A 16316-nucleotide genomic window follows, 5' to 3' on the forward strand; every position below is an offset into this window, starting at 1 on the left:
ATGGTGATATTAGGGTTATGGTTTACCATGAAGGGGGTGTGAGTTTTGCTTCACAAGGGATTATGGAAATGGAAAAGAATGTGTTTGGAAAGAAGTCTCATGAAAAGACCAGTCAAGAAACGTGGAGGAATACATGTGTTCTGAAGCAGGAAGTGATTGAAAGGGAACCAAATGCCTAGAAATTTGTGAACTTGAGGATGAAATACATATCCTATGATGTGCATCAACTGAAGAAATAGTAATGTACCAGTGTTGAATAAAAATGAACGTCAAGATACACATCATGTCCCATAGGAATCTACTTGCATTGATGTTAAACTGGGTCAGTTACTGTAGAAATATTAGGATTTCAGGACTAGGAAACAAATATGTATTTCAGGTGGATGACTCTTTCTGAGAATAATCTTGTGAAAAGTTGATTATAAATCCACATATATGAACATGAATGAATTTAGAGAGTGTATAATAAGACACATACATTTCATATTCTGAAAAAGCTGGAGAGTGTGTGTGTGTATATATATATATATATATATATATATATACACACACACACACACACACACACACACACACACACAAAACACACACACAGACATTAAAGAGTTGAAATATATATGCCAATCGAAATTCATCATGAAATATTTATCATCCACGGATCCAAAAATATTTATTTTACTGAACATGTATTTATGTATCATGTTGTTCAAGTAGGAAGCTCACCTGGAGGTTGAATTTTCAGTTCCAACAGCGTTTAGGAGGAGTGATCTCTTCTCACAATTTGTATCTGCCAAGTCAGCCACCTCACAAGAATGTACGTGGGATAGGAGGTAGGATTCTATATGTGCATGTAAAAATGCATGTTGCTGAATAATCTACAGAGAAAGGAGACAGGAATTCACATATTTGTTAACTTTCAAAACACATGGAGAACTATTTCTATTAAATTGGACTAGATTTATAACACCGACCCTTCATAATGCAAAAGGCACGTCCAACTATACACCAGGCCTCCTCTGAACTGCCTGTATTTCTATTCTGTTTGAGTTATTTTTCTCCATCATATTAGTATTCGTAGTCACAATCTAGTAGGGTATGGGTTAGTGTCAGGGATTCAGTATTTCGAAGGGAAAATAGGAAAATGAATCCAATGTGTAGGCAAATATGTGCTACACAAAAATCTTCCCACTCTCATCCAGAACAATGCCTTGACATTACCTTCGCAATAAGTAAGACACAATTTGAGGAGAAGAGTTAGAAAAGCTGTGAATACATATGTGGAATGGAAAATGCTCAGGAGTTCACAACCTTGGAGGTGGTAGAGGAGGTTCCATGAGTAAGGGACAGGGTAAACACTCCACAAACATGGAGCTCTGCTGGCCTAAAGACTTTGTGAGAAACTGCCTCTGAGGTTGGGCACTTGAAACATATGTTGTTGTCAGGAGCTTTAGCTTCCTTTGTAGTGAGACCATCAAACCTGGTCTGCATCTATGTGACCTGGAGGACATGGTTTCTGATTTTCCAATGAACATGAGGCAGAAGTGCTGAATTCTCTCTTTGCAGGTAAACTGTGGCCACTGGGGTCTAAGTGTCTCCCTGTGTGGACTGTGAAGCCATTTGGTCATCCTCCACTTTTCGTGGTGTTTCTTGCTGCTGCGCTGGGAGTTTGGAATTTGCTTCAGGAAATACAAGGAGTTCAACTGGGACACAGTGCTGGAGGGAGTTCTGTCACGTGTCGTGGGTCAGGGTCCTAGGAGAATGCACCAGCCAGGCTTCTATCCCACAGAGCTTGCCCCCTTGACCATAGCAACCTGATTCTGAACATTGCCCTGAAACCTCTCCATATAACAAGATGCCTTTACATAGAAGGGTCTGCTCACTGCACCATGTCAGTCACAAGCCATTTGGAAGCCAATGGCAGATCCACATGGCCCCACCACAGATGTTTTATCACACACCTGCACACCACTGCTCTAGGCCCACTACTCAGCAGGCCCCAACTTACTGGCATCTCTGTTTTACACCATTTTCATGAAACCCAGACAATCAAGGCACTGTCTGGTACACTCATGATCAGCAACAGGACGTCCAAATGTTCTCCAGTGCCACCTGGTCATGGGAATTTCAAAAATTTCATGGTATTTATCTAGCTAGCCATTTTTAAAGGATGAAGTTGGAGGCACTGTGGGTTTCCATTCCTTCAGGAACCATTAAATGGCGAGGAAGCTCATTTCAATGAAAGCTCTGGAGAACTCTCACAAACAAGGCTTCCCAAAGAGTGGCCAAAAGGTCACATGAAGCCAGGCCCATTGAGGTCTACAATGTGAGGTCCACGTGTGTTTGGACTCTCAACTATGGCTGCCAGGTCTTTAAGAATAAAATCATGTGATATCCGGGCTGAGATTCCCAGTGCTCCATGGAAAGCCAGCCTGGGCATAGATCTCGGTTTCCAAGGGCGACTCTCATGCGTGGCCTCCTAAAATCCCAACACAATTCACGGCAATACTTCTCTGAGGTCAGTTCCAGAACTCAGTCTCGAAGGGGAATCACACCAGAGTTCAAGCCCAGGTGGACCCAGTCATCTCTTCCCACTGCCACACCAATGACCACAATTCAAACCAAAACACTGCCACATGGCCCTCATCTTCTTCCATATAGACACTCATCATAACCTCTGGCTGGAGGTTTCCATGAGGGGCACAGCCCAAGACAGTGTCCACAATAAGCTCCCTTGCCTCTCATTTGCCTAATGTCAGGGTGGACTGGACACCCTTCCTGTGAACCTGGAGTGATCAAATAGGCCTGCCGTTAATACTGCTCTACTTCTCCAACTGGAGGCCTACTGACTGCCGGGTATAGATTCTTCATGTGAACTGGAGTCATGAGAAAACCCAAGCACCTATGGGCTAGCCTCTGCAGGGCTTTGAAGAACTCCTTTGACACAAAGTATCCCTATTCTCACTTGATGGAGGTCAGGAACCTTACAGAGGAAGGCGAGAGACTTCATCCACAATGACTGCTTTTGTGCCAATTTGGCTTTGGATGCACACATGGGGTCTTTCTTTGGATCCATCAGGTGCTGACAATGTAAGCCACAGCCTCACACAGGGCCAAGAGGCTGATTCAGACACATCCCTTTGCAAAGCAATTAAGCAAAGAGCCACAGGTGATGCCCATTCATTTCCATTTGAAAACTGTTTTCTTCAGGCTTCACAAAGGGGTGCCCTGAGGCAAAGGCCTTCCTGACATTCAGGGCAACAGAACAATAGGTAAGCCAAAGGCCCAAAGCAGGGTTTCTCCAGGGAGACTTTACTGGTCACACTGATATCTGAGTTTTCTGAGATGCTCACCATTCCTTTCAACTATCCAGTACATGGCCATGTCACCGAGCTTGGAGGTGGTCCATATCTTGGACACAAAACCATGAGCCTATTCTGGAGAGTGGCCAGAATTCAGGAAGAAAACAGGAACTTAGGAAGATAGTAGGTGTTGCCCATCCATAAGGCAAGCCGCAGTCCATTCATAAATTGGGCAGGATGAATGCTGGGAAGCTTTCTACTAGACAGGACACATCCATGGATGCATTCTCTTTTCTAATGTCTACAACCAGGGACACAGTGGGATACACAAACATAGAAACACTCGCCTTGTCAAAAGCCTTACTAGAAACAGTCCACTCCAAACCAAACAAACCGCCTTTCCTACCTATTCTCAGAACATGAGACAAAACCACAAACTCACACCCACACCCACAAAGGCACCTCCTTCCAAGTTGGTCTGTGACTACCCAGAGTGTCATCTGACTGGTGGGCCATACTATGTTCCCCCGAAAGGGCCTGTCCTGTCTCACATCTGGCCTCCTTGGCCAACTCTGTGAAGTTGTCAGGAGCCAGCGGTGAGCCACTACCTGCTTTCTCAGGAAAGGCCCCTCTGCAGAGCTTTCCTGGCATTTGGCCATCCTCACATCAGTAGGTACCAAGAAAGACTGACTCCGTCCTTGGTAAATCCAAACAAGTGAGCCCACTGGGACTGGGACTGGGACTGGCTCTGGGTGCCTGGCTTCCTGGATCCCAAGTTCAGAGAGTTCCATCACCAAGGAAGTGAGGTGAGGTCACTTCCTTCAGGAACTGAATGAGGTCACTGCCTTGGCAACCACTGTGTCCTAACAGTTGCTTCCAAGGCTCCCATGAGATGGAGGCTGCCCCTCCTTCCTGTGACACTTTCACAAGTTAGAATGGAATATCAGCCATAGGCACCAAGGAACAGCTCTCCACACAGGCCTGCTTTGGTCCATCTTGTCTACATTAAGAAGAGAGAGGCTCATTCAGACACATCCCTTCATCCTGACCAGGTTGTTTGCCACGGAAGATGACTTCTGCTCTCTCAGGTCCTTCATAGCTGCCTACATCTTCTCCAGGGATCGTTTCTGCATGGACCTTAGAGGTTCTCAGCAGGTGGAAGATCCCCCACATTCCTGTATTGTAAGACCAACTCTGTCCCTGCTCTTCTGTAAAGTTAGATTGAGGGAACAGTGTATGGTTAGGGTTAAGAACCTGTTTGATTTGGGTGAGGAATCACTCTGCTGGATGAAGAATGGTATTGGGAACCTGCAATATTTATAATAATATATAGGTGAAATATATGTATGAAAACAGAAATCCAAGTAAGATTTGAAGGCCAGAAGGGCATTGGGCCCTTGATTGGGATACTTAGCTTTGAATGACTTTCTGCACAGATGTCTCAGATAAATCGATATACAATGGCATAGGACCTTGTACCTTGGGTGACTGAAAGTAGAAGAGAACATCCAGTCAAATAGGGATAGTAGGTAGGATTAGGAAGATAGTTGGTAGGTTTAGGAAGAAGAGTGAGTATACAATTTGGACCAAAAGTTCTTTAGCAATAGGGTGTCGGTTAGAGAGTGAATGTAATTGTCAGCACATGTGAAGAGTCAGTCACAATGATGAACTGGGGAACATATGTAGGAAAGCAGATATCAATAGAGACATGAGGAAATCAGGCAAAGTATAAAGTGAGTGAGAGGATTAGACATTTTCAACAGGGTTGAGGTTGAATATATCATCTTAGGAAGAAACAAATGTGTAGTCACCAATAGGATTGACATTTGAGACCATTAGGCAACCTGGACAAGGATGTTTTTAGTAATCCATGCTCATTTTCCAATGAGGCTTTGGTACAATCATAAGTGTGACCTTTGCATTTTGTGTCCAGAATATCACTGTGATAAAATGTATATGGAGATCAGGTGACATGAGTATTTCTTCCACCATTTCTGGGAGTAATATGTTGAAGACATATAAATTAGCCTTTGGGGGTACAAATAGGTGTACCCTGGGTCTATGAATATAGAGATAATGCATGAATAGACCATACTGTGAATAAATATTATAACAGGTTCCAATTTAAATAATGGATTGAATTGATATCTGAAAATATATAGGAAATCTGATATTGATACACAACCATTCATTCCAACCAGTTATACATCTAATGGTGATATTAGGGTTATGGTTTACCATGAAGGGGGTGTGAGTTTTGCTTCACAAGGGATTATGGAAATGGAAAAGAATGTGTTTGGAAAGAAGTCTCATGAAAAGACCAGTCAAGAAACGTGGAGGAATACATGTGTTCTGAAGCAGGAAGTGATTGAAAGGGAACCAAATGCCTAGAAATTTGTGAAATTGAGGATGAAATACATATCCTATGATGTGCATCAACTGAAGAAATAGTAATGTACCAGTGTTGAATAAAAATGAACGTCAAGATACACATCATGTCCCATAGGAATCTACTTGCATTGATGTTAAACTGGGTCAGTTACTGTAGAAATATTAGGATTTCAGGACTAGGAAACAAATATGTATTTCAGGTGGATGACTCTTTCTGAGAATAATCTTGTGAAAAGTTGATTATAAATCCACATATATGAACATGAATGAATTTAGAGAGTGTATAATAAGACACATACATTTCATATTCTGAAAAATCTGGAGAGTGTGTGTATGTATATATATATATATGTATATATGTATATATATACATATATATATATATATATATATGTACACACACACACACACACACACAAAACACACGCACAGACATTAAATAGTTGAAATATATATGCCAATCGAAATTCATCATGAAATATTTATCATCCACGGATCCAAAAATATTTATTTTACTGAACATGTATTTATGTATCATGTTGTTCAAGTAGGAAGCTCACCTGGAGGTTGAATTTTCAGTTCCAACAGCGTTTAGGAGGAGTGATCTCTTCTCACAATTTGTATCTGCCAAGTCAGCCACCTCACAAGAATGTACGTGGGATAGGAGGTAGGATTCTATATGTGCATGTAAAAATGCATGTTGCTGAATAATCTACAGAGAAAGGGAGACAGGAATTCACATATTTGTTAACTTTCAAAACACATGGAGAACTATTTCTATTAGATTGGACTAGATTTATAACACTGACCCTTCATAATGCAAAAGGCAAGTCCAACTATACACCAGGCCTCCTCTGAACTGCGTGTATTTCTATTCTGTTTGAGTTATTTTTCTCCATCATATTAGTATTCGTAGTCACAATCTAGTAGGGTATGGGTTAGTGTCAGGGATTCAGTATTTCGAAGGGAAAATAGGAAAATGAATCCAATGTGTAGGCAAATATGTGCTACACAAAAATCTTCCCACTCTCATCCAGAACAATGCCTTGACATTACCTTCGCAATAAGTAAGACACAATTTGAGGAGAAGAGTTAGAAAAGCTGTGAATACATATGTGGAATGGAAAATGCTCAGGAGTTCACAACCTTGGAGGTGGTAGAGGAGGTTCCATGAGTAAGGGACAGGGTAAACACTCCACAAACATGGAGCTCTGCTGGCCTAAAGACTTTGTGAGAAACTGCCTCTGAGGTTGGGCACTTGAAATATATGTTGTTGTCAGGAGCTTTAGCTTCCTTTGTAGTGAGACCATCAAACCTGGTCTGCATCTATGTGACCTGGAGGACATGGTTTCTGATTTTCCAATGAACATGAGGCAGAAGTGCTGAATTCTCTCTTTGCAGGTAAACTGTGGCCACTGGGGTCTAAGTGTCTCCCTGTGTGGACTGTGAAGCCATTTGGTCATCCTCCACTTTTTGTGGTGTTTCTTGCTGCTGCACTGGGAGTTTGGAATTTGCTTCAGGAAACACAAGGAGTTCAACTGGGACACAGTGCTGGAGGGAGTTCTGTCACGTGTCGTGGGTCAGGGTCCTAGGAGAATGCACCAGCCAGGCTTCTATCCCACAGAGCTTGCCCCCTTGACCATAGCAACCTGATTCTGAACATTGCCCTGAAACCTCTCCATATAACAAGATGCCTTTACATAGAAGGGTCTGCTCACTGCACCATGTCAGTCACAAGCCATTTGGAAGCCAATGGCAGATCCACATGGCCCCACCACAGATGTTTTATCACACACCTGCACACCACTGCTCTAGGCCCACTACTCAGCAGGCCCCAACTGACTGGCATCTCTGTTTTACACCATTTTCATGAAACCCAGTCAATCAAGGCACTGTCTGGTACACTCATGATCAGCAACAGGACGTCCAAAGGTTCTCCAGTGCCACCTGGTCATGGGAATTTCAAAAATTTCATGGTATTTATCTAGCTAGCCATTTTTAAAGGATGAAGTTGGAGGCACTGTGGGTTTCCATTCCTTCAGGAACCATTAAATGGCGAGGAAGCTCATCTCAATGAAAGCTCTGGAGAACTCTCACAAACAAGGCTTCCCAAAGAGTGGCCAAAAGGTCACATGAAGCCAGGCCCATTGAGGTCTACAATGTGAGGTCCACGTGTGTTTGGACTCTCAACTGTGGCTGCCAGGTCTTTAAGAATAAAATCATGTGATATCCGGGCTGAGAGTCCCAGTGCTCCGTGGAAAGCCAGCCTGGGCCTAGATCTCGGTTTCCAAGGGCGACTCTCATGCGTGGCCTCCTAAAATCCCAACACAATTCACGGCAATACTTCTCTGAGTTCAGTTCCAGAACTCAGTCTCGAAGGGGAATCACACCAGAGTTCAAGCCCAGGTGGACCCAGTCATCTCTTCCCACTGCCACACCAATGACCACAATTCAAACCAAAACACTGCCACATGGCCCTCATCTTCTTCCATATAGACACTCATCATAACCTCTGGCTGGAGGTTTCCATGAGGGGCACAGCCCAAGACAGTGTCCACAATAAGCTCCCTTGCCTCTCATTTGCCTAATGTCAGGGTGGACTGGACACCCTTCCTGTGAACCTGGAGTGATCAAATAGGCCTGCCGTTAATACTGCTCTACTTCTCCAACTGGAGGCCTACTGACTGCCGGGTATAGATTCTTCGTGTGAACTGGAGTCATGAGAAAACCCAAGCACCTATGGGCTAGCCTCTGCAGGGCTTTGAAGAACTCCTTTGACACAAAGGATCCCTATTCTCACTTGATGGAGGTCAGGAACCTTACAGAGGAAGGCGAGAGACTTCATCCACAATGACTGCTTTTGTGCCAATTTGGCTTTGGATGCACACATGGGGTCTTTCTTTGGATCCATCAGGTGCTGACAATGTAAGCCACAGCCTCACACAGGGCCACGAGGCTGATTCAGACACATCCCTTTGCAAAGCAATTAAGCAAAGAGCCACAGGTGATGCCCATTCATTTCCATTTGAAAACTGTTTTCTTCAGGCTTCACAAAGGGGTGCCCTGAGGCAAAGGCCTTCCTGACATTCAGGGCAACAGAACAATAGGTAAGCCAAAGGCCCAAAGCAGGGTTTCTCCAGGGAGACTTTACTGGTCACACTGATATCTGAGTTTTCTGAGATGCTCACCATTCCTTTCAACTATCCAGTACATGGCCATGTCACCGAGCTTGGAGGTGGTCCATATCTTGGACACAAAACCATGAGCCTATTCTGGAGAGTGGCCAGAATTCAGGAAGAAAACAGGAACTGAGGAAGATAGTAGGTGTTGCCCATCCATAAGGCAAGCCGCAGTCCATTCATAAATTGGGCAGGATGAATGCTGGGAAGCTTTCTACTAGACAGGACACATCCATGGATGCATTCTCTTTTCTAATGTCTACAACCAGGGACACAGTGGGATACACAAACATAGAAACACTCGCCTTGTCAAAAGCCTTACTAGAAACAGTCCACTCCAAACCAAACAAACCGCCTTTCCTACCTATTCTCAGAACATGAGACAAAACCACAAACTCACACCCACACCCACAAAGGCACCTCCTTCCAAGTTGGTCTGTGACTACCCAGAGTGTCATCTGACTGGTGGGCCATACTATGTTCCCCCGAAAGGGCCTGTCCTGTCTCACATCTGGCCTCCTTGGCCAACTCTGTGAAGTTGTCAGGAGCCAGCGGTGAGCCACTACCTGCTTTCTCAGGAAAGGCCCCTCTGCAGAGCTTTCCTGGCATTTGGCCATCCTCACATCAGTAGGTACCAAGAAAGACTGACTCCGTCCTTGGTAAATCCAAACAAGTGAGCCCACTGGGACTGGGACTGGGACTGGCTCTGGGTGCCTGGCTTCCTGGATCCCAAGTTCAGAGAGTTCCATCACCAAGGAAGTGAGGTGAGGTCACTTCCTTCAGGAACTGAATGAGGTCACTGCCTTGGCAACCACTGTGTCCTAACAGTTGCTTCCAAGGCTCCCATGAGATGGAGGCTGCCCCTCCTTCCTGTGACACTTTCACAAGTTAGAATGGAATATCAGCCATAGGCACCAAGGAACAGCTCTCCACACAGGCCTGCTTTGGTCCATCTTGTCTACATTAAGAAGAGAGAGGCTCATTCAGACACATCCCTTCATCCTGACCAGGTTGTTTGCCACGGAAGATGACTTCTGCTCTCTCAGGTCCTTCATAGCTGCCTACATCTTCTCCAGGGATCGTTTCTGCATGGACCTTTGAGGTTCTCAGCAGGTGGAAGATCCCCCACATTCCTGTATTGTAAGACCAACTCTGTCCCTGCTCTTCTGTAAAGTTAGATTGAGGGAACAGTGTATGGTTAGGGTTAAGAACCTGTTTGATTTGGGTGAGGAATCACTCTGCTGGATGAAGAATGGTATTGGGAACCTGCGATATTTATAATAATATATAGGTGAAATATATGTATGAAAACAGAAATCCAAGTAAGATTTGAAGGCCAGAAGGGCATTGGGCCCTTGATTGGGATACTTAGCTTTGAATGACTTTCTGCACAGATGTCTCAGATAAATCGATATACAATGGCATAGGACCTTGTACCTTGGGTGATTGAATGTAGAAGAGAACATCCAGTCAAAAAGGGATAGTAGGTAGGATTAGGAAGATAGTTGGTAGGTTTAGGAAGAAGAGTGAGTATACAATTTGGACCAAAAGTTCTTTAGCAATAGGGTGTCGGTTAGAGAGTGAATGTAATTGTCAGCACATGTGAAGAGTCAGTCACAATGATGAACTGGGGAACATATGTAGGAAAGCAGATATCAATAGAGACATGAGGAAATCAGGCAAAGTATAAAGTGAGTGAGAGGATTAGACATTTTCATCAGGGTTGAGGTTGAATATATCATCTTAGGAAGAAACAAATGTGTAGTCACCAATAGGATTGACATTTGAGAGCATTAGGCAACCTGGACAAGGATGTTTTTAGTAATCCATGCTCACTTTCCAATGAGGCTTTGGTACAATCATAAGTGTGACCTTTGCATTTTGTGTCCAGAATATCACTGTGATAAAATGTATATGGAGATCAGGTGACATGAGTATTTCTTCCACCATTTCTGGGAGTAATATGTTGAAGACATATAAATTAGCCTTTAGGGGTACAAATAGGTGTACCCTGGGTCTATGAATATAGAGATAATGCATGAATAGACCATACTGTGAATAAATATTATAACAGGTTCCAATTTAAATAATGGATTGAATTGATATCTGAAAATATATAGGAAATCTGATATTGATACACAACCATTCATTCCAACCAGTTATACATCTAATGGTGATATTAGGGTTATGGTTTACCATGAAGGGGGTGTGAGTTTTGCTTCACAAGGGATTATGGAAATGGAAAAGAATGTGTTTGGAAAGAAGTCTCATGAAAAGACCAGTCAAGAAACGTGGAGGAATACATGTGTTCTGAAGCAGGAAGTGATTGAAAGGGAACCAAATGCCTAGAAATTTGTACTTGAGGATGAAATACATATCCTATGATGTGCATCAACTGAAGAAATAGTAATGTACCAGTGTTGAATAAAAATGAACGTCAAGATACACATCATGTCCCATAGGAATCTACTTGCATTGATGTTAAACTGGGTCAGTTACTGTAGAAATATTAGGATTTCAGGACTAGGAAACAAATATGTATTTCAGGTGGATGACTCTTTCTGAGAATAATCTTGTGAAAAGTTGATTATAAATCCACATATATGAACATGAATGGATTTAGAGAGTGTATAATAAGACACATACATTTCATATTCTGAAAAATCTGGAGAGTGTGTGTATGTATGTATATATACACACACACACACACACACACACACACACACACACAAAACACACACACAGACATTAAAGAGTTGAAATATATATGCCAATCGAAATTCATCATGAAATATTTATCATCCACGGATCCAAAAATATTTATTTTACTGAACATGTATTTATGTATCATGTTGTTCAAGTAGGAAGCTCACCTGGAGGATGAATTTTCAGTTCCAACAGCGTTTAGGAGGAGTGATCTCTTCTCACAATTTGTATCTGCCAAGTCAGCCACCTCACAAGAATGTGCGTGGGATAGGAGGTAGGATTCTATATGTGCATGTAAAAATGCATGTTGCTGAATAATCTACAGAGAAAGGACACAGGAATTCACATATTTGTTAACTTTCAAAACACATGGAGAACTATTTCTATTAAATTGGACTAGATTTATAACACCTACCCTTTATAATGCAAAAGGCAAGTCCAACTATACACCAGGCCTCCTCTGAACTGCCTGTATTTCTATTCTGTTTGAGTTATTTTTCTCCATCATATTAGTATTCGTAGTCACAATCTAGTAGGGTATGGGTTAGTGTCAGGGATTCAGTATTTCGAAGGGAAAATAGGAAAATGAATCCAATGTGTAGGCAAATATGTGCTACACAAAAATCTTCCCACTCTCATCCAGAACAATGCCTTGACATTACCTTCGCAATAAGTAAGACACAATTTGAGGAGAAGAGTTAGAAAAGCTGTGAATACATATGTGGAATGGAAAATGCTCAGGAGTTCACAACCTTGGAGGTGGTAGAGGAGGTTCCATGAGTAAGGGACAGGGTAAACACTCCACAAACATGGAGCTCTGCTGGCCTAAAGACTTTGTGAGAAACTGCCTCTGAGGTTGGGCACTTGAAATATATGTTGTTGTCAGGAGCTTTAGCTTCCTTTGTAGTGAGACCATCAAACCTGGTCTGCATCTATGTGACCTGGAGGACATGGTTTCTGATTTTCCAATGAACATGAGGCAGAAGTGCTGAATTCTCTCTTTGCAGGTAAACTGTGGCCACTGGGGTCTAAGTGTCTCCCTGTGTGGACTGTGAAGCCATTTGGTCATCCTCCACTTTTTGTGGTGTTTCTTGCTGCTGCACTGGGAGTTTGGAATTTGCTTCAGGAAACACAAGGAGTTCAACTGGGACACAGTGCTGGAGGGAGTTCTGTCACGTGTCGTGGGTCAGGGTCCTAGGAGAATGCACCAGCCAGGCTTCTATCCCACAGAGCTTGCCCCCTTGACCATAGCAACCTGATTCTGAACATTGCCCTGAAACCTCTCCATATAACAAGATGCCTTTACATAGAAGGGTCTGCTCACTGCACCATGTCAGTCACAAGCCATTTGGAAGCCAATGGCAGATCCACATGGCCCCACCACAGATGTTTTATCACACACCTGCACACCACTGCTCTAGGCCCACTACTCAGCAGGCCCCAACTGACTGGCATCTCTGTTTTACACCATTTTCATGAAACCCAGTCAATCAAGGCACTGTCTGGTACACTCATGATCAGCAACAGGACGTCCAAAGGTTCTCCAGTGCCACCTGGTCATGGGAATTTCAAAAATTTCATGGTATTTATCTAGCTAGCCATTTTTAAAGGATGAAGTTGGAGGCACTGTGGGTTTCCATTCCTTCAGGAACCATTAAATGGCGAGGAAGCTCATCTCAATGAAAGCTCTGGAGAACTCTCACAAACAAGGCTTCCCAAAGAGTGGCCAAAAGGTCACATGAAGCCAGGCCCATTGAGGTCTACAATGTGAGGTCCACGTGTGTTTGGACTCTCAACTATGGCTGCCAGGTCTTTAAGAATAAAATCATGTGATATCCGGGCTGAGATTCCCAGTGCTCCGTGGAAAGCCAGCCTGGGCCTAGATCTCGGTTTCCAAGGGCGACTCTCATGCGTGGCCTCCTAAAATCCCAACACAATTCACGGCAATACTTCTCTGAGGTCAGTTCCAGAACTCAGTCTCGAAGGGGAATCACACCAGAGTTCAAGCCCAGGTGGACCCAGTCATCTCTTCCCACTGCCACACCAATGACCACAATTCAAACCAAAACACTGCCACATGGCCCTCATCTTCTTCCATATAGACACTCATCATAACCTCTGGCTGGAGGTTTCCATGAGGGGCACAGCCCAAGACAGTGTCCACAATAAGCTCCCTTGCCTCTCATTTGCCTAATGTCAGGGTGGACTGGACACCCTTCCTGTGAACCTGGAGTGATCAAATAGGCCTGCCGTTAATACTGCTCTACTTCTCCAACTGGAGGCCTACTGACTGCCGGGTATAGATTCTTCGTGTGAACTGGAGTCATGAGAAAACCCAAGCACCTATGGGCTAGCCTCTGCAGGGCTTTGAAGAACTCCTTTGACACAAAGGATCCCTATTCTCACTTGATGGAGGTCAGGAACCTTACAGAGGAAGGCGAGAGACTTCATCCACAATGACTGCTTTTGTGCCAATTTGGCTTTGGATGCACACATGGGGTCTTTCTTTGGATCCATCAGGTGCTGACAATGTAAGCCACAGCCTCACACAGGGCCACGAGGCTGATTCAGACACATCCCTTTGCAAAGCAATTAAGCAAAGAGCCACAGGTGATGCCCATTCATTTCCATTTGAAAACTGTTTTCTTCAGGCTTCACAAAGGGGTGCCCTGAGGCAAAGGCCTTCCTGACATTCAGGGCAACAGAACAATAGGTAAGAAAAAAGGCCCAAAGCAGGGTTTCTCCAGGGAGACTTTACTGGTCACACTGATATCTGAGTTTTCTGAGATGCTCACCATTCCTTTCAACTATCCAGTACATGGCCATGTCACCGAGCTTGGAGGTGGTCCATATGTTGGACACAAAACCATGAGCCTATTCTGGAGAGTGGCCAGAATTCAGGAAGAAAACAGGAACTTAGGAAGATAGTAGGTGTTGCCCATCCATAAGGCAAGCCGCAGTCCATTCATAAATTGGGCAGGATGAATGCTGGGAAGCTTTCTACTAGACAGGACACATCCATGGATGCATTCTCTTTTCTAATGTCTACAACCAGGGACACAGTGGGATACACAAACATAGAAACACTCGCCTTGTCAAAAGCCTTACTAGAAACAGTCCACTCCAAACCAAACAAACCGCCTTTCCTACCTATTCTCAGAACATGAGACAAAACCACAAACTCACACCCACACCCACAAAGGCACCTCCTTCCAAGTTGGTCTGTGACTACCCAGAGTGTCATCTGACTGGTGGGCCATACTATGTTCCCCCGAAAGGGCCTGTCCTGTCTCACATCTGGCCTCCTTGGCCAACTCTGTGAAGTTGTCAGGAGCCAGCGGTGAGCCACTACCTGCTTTCTCAGGAAAGGCCCCTCTGCAGAGCTTTCCTGGCATTTGGCCATCCTCACATCAGTAGGTACCAAGAAAGACTGACTCCGTCCTTGGTAAATCCAAACAAGTGAGCCCACTGGGACTGGGACTGGGACTGGCTCTGGGTGCCTGGCTTCCTGGATCCCAAGTTCAGAGAGTTCCATCACCAAGGAAGTGAGGTGAGGTCACTTCCTTCAGGAACTGAATGAGGTCACTGCCTTGGCAACCACTGTGTCCTAACAGTTGCTTCCAAGGCTCCCATGAGATGGAGGCTGCCCCTCCTTCCTGTGACACTTTCACAAGTTAGAATGGAATATCAGCCATAGGCACCAAGGAACAGCTCTCCACACAGGCCTGCTTTGGTCCATCTTGTCTACATTAAGAAGAGAGAGGCTCATTCAGACACATCCCTTCATCCTGACTGGGTTGTTTGCCATGGAAGATGACTTCTGCTCTCTCAGGTCCTTCATAGCTGCCTACATCTTCTCCAGGGATCGTTTCTGCATGGACCTTAGAGGTTCTCAGCATGTGGAAGATCCCCCACATTCCTGTATTGTAAGACCAACTCTGTCCCTGCTCTTCTGTAAAGTTAGATTGAGGGAACAGTGTATGGTTAGGGTTAAGAACCTGTTTGATTTGGGTGAGGAATCACTCTGCTGGATGAAGAATGGTATTGGGAACCTGCAATATTTATAATAATATATAGGTGAAATATATGTATGAAAACAGAAATCCAAGTAAGATTTGAAGGCCAGAAGGGCATTGGGCCCTTGATTGGGATACTTAGCTTTGAATGACTTTCTGCACAGATGTCTCAGATAAATCGATATACAATGGCATAGGACCTTGTACCTTGGGTGACTGAAAGTAGAAGAGAACATCCAGTCAAATAGGGATAGTAGGTAGGATTAGGAAGATAGTTGGTAGGTTTAGGAAGAAGAGTGAGTATACAATTTGGACCAAAAGTTCTTTAGCAATAGGGTGTCGGTTAGAGAGTGAATGTAATTGTCAGCACATGTGAAGAGTCAGTCACAATGATGAACTGGGGAACATATGTAGGAAAGCAGATATCAATAGAGACATGAGGAAATCAGGCAAAGTATAAAGTGAGTGAGAGGATTAGACATTTTCAACAGGGTTGAGGTTGAATATATCATCTTAGGAAGAAACAAATGTGTAGTCACCAATAGGATTGACATTTGAGACCATTAGGCAACCTGGACAAGGATGTTTTTAGTAATCCATGCTCATTTTCCAATGAGGCTTTGGTACAATCATAAGTGTGACCTTTGCATTTTGTGTCCAGAATATCACTGTGATAAAATGTATATGGAGATCAGGTGACATGAGTATTTCTTCCACCATTTCTG

The sequence above is a fragment of the Spermophilus citellus genome, assembly GCF_964194105.1.
Source record: "Spermophilus citellus genome assembly, contig: SCAFFOLD_273, whole genome shotgun sequence".
NCBI lineage: Eukaryota > Metazoa > Chordata > Mammalia > Rodentia > Sciuridae > Spermophilus > Spermophilus citellus.